The sequence below is a fragment of the Camelus ferus genome, chromosome 18 (assembly GCF_009834535.1).
Source record: "Camelus ferus isolate YT-003-E chromosome 18, BCGSAC_Cfer_1.0, whole genome shotgun sequence".
Lineage (NCBI taxonomy): Eukaryota > Metazoa > Chordata > Mammalia > Artiodactyla > Camelidae > Camelus > Camelus ferus.
The window spans coordinates 14,886,290-14,886,803 of record NC_045713.1 but is presented as its reverse complement, the minus strand read 5'-3'; positions in this window follow the sequence as shown (position 1 = coordinate 14,886,803).

The window sequence follows — 514 nt, the reverse complement described above, 5'->3', positions numbered from 1 at the left end:
ATTGGTCACCGGAGCCCACATGGGTCGCCCTCTCCCGACGCCGTCGCCGCCATCTTAGGAGTGGGCAGGCGTCGCGCGAAGCGGGATACGGGAAAGGCGGGGGCGCCGGCAGTAGGGCGGGGGCGCCGGCAGTAGGGCAGGGGGCGCGTCTGCAGGGGGCGCGTCTGCAGGAGGCGGGCGGGGCTCTGATGGCCGGCGGATGCGCGGAGACAGGGCCGGCGGGACCTGAGCCTGGTGGGCGTGGACGCCCCGGGCGCGGCGGCGGTGATAGCCGGCAGGCTCCGGCTCTTCGGGCTCAGCTGAGCGTCCGCCGGGTTTGTGGGAGACCTGGAGGCTCCCAAAGACGGGGATTGCTCACAGCCCTCCAGTTACCAGCCAACACTCCCCTCGTTTGGGTTTGGGATTTGAGCTTTTACGTTCCGGCGGCTGGCGGGATGTCGAGCCAGCGAAACGTGATTGGGTGGCCGGGCCGGCTAGTTGGCGGCGCCTCCCCGTTTGGCACCGGACGTCGGCC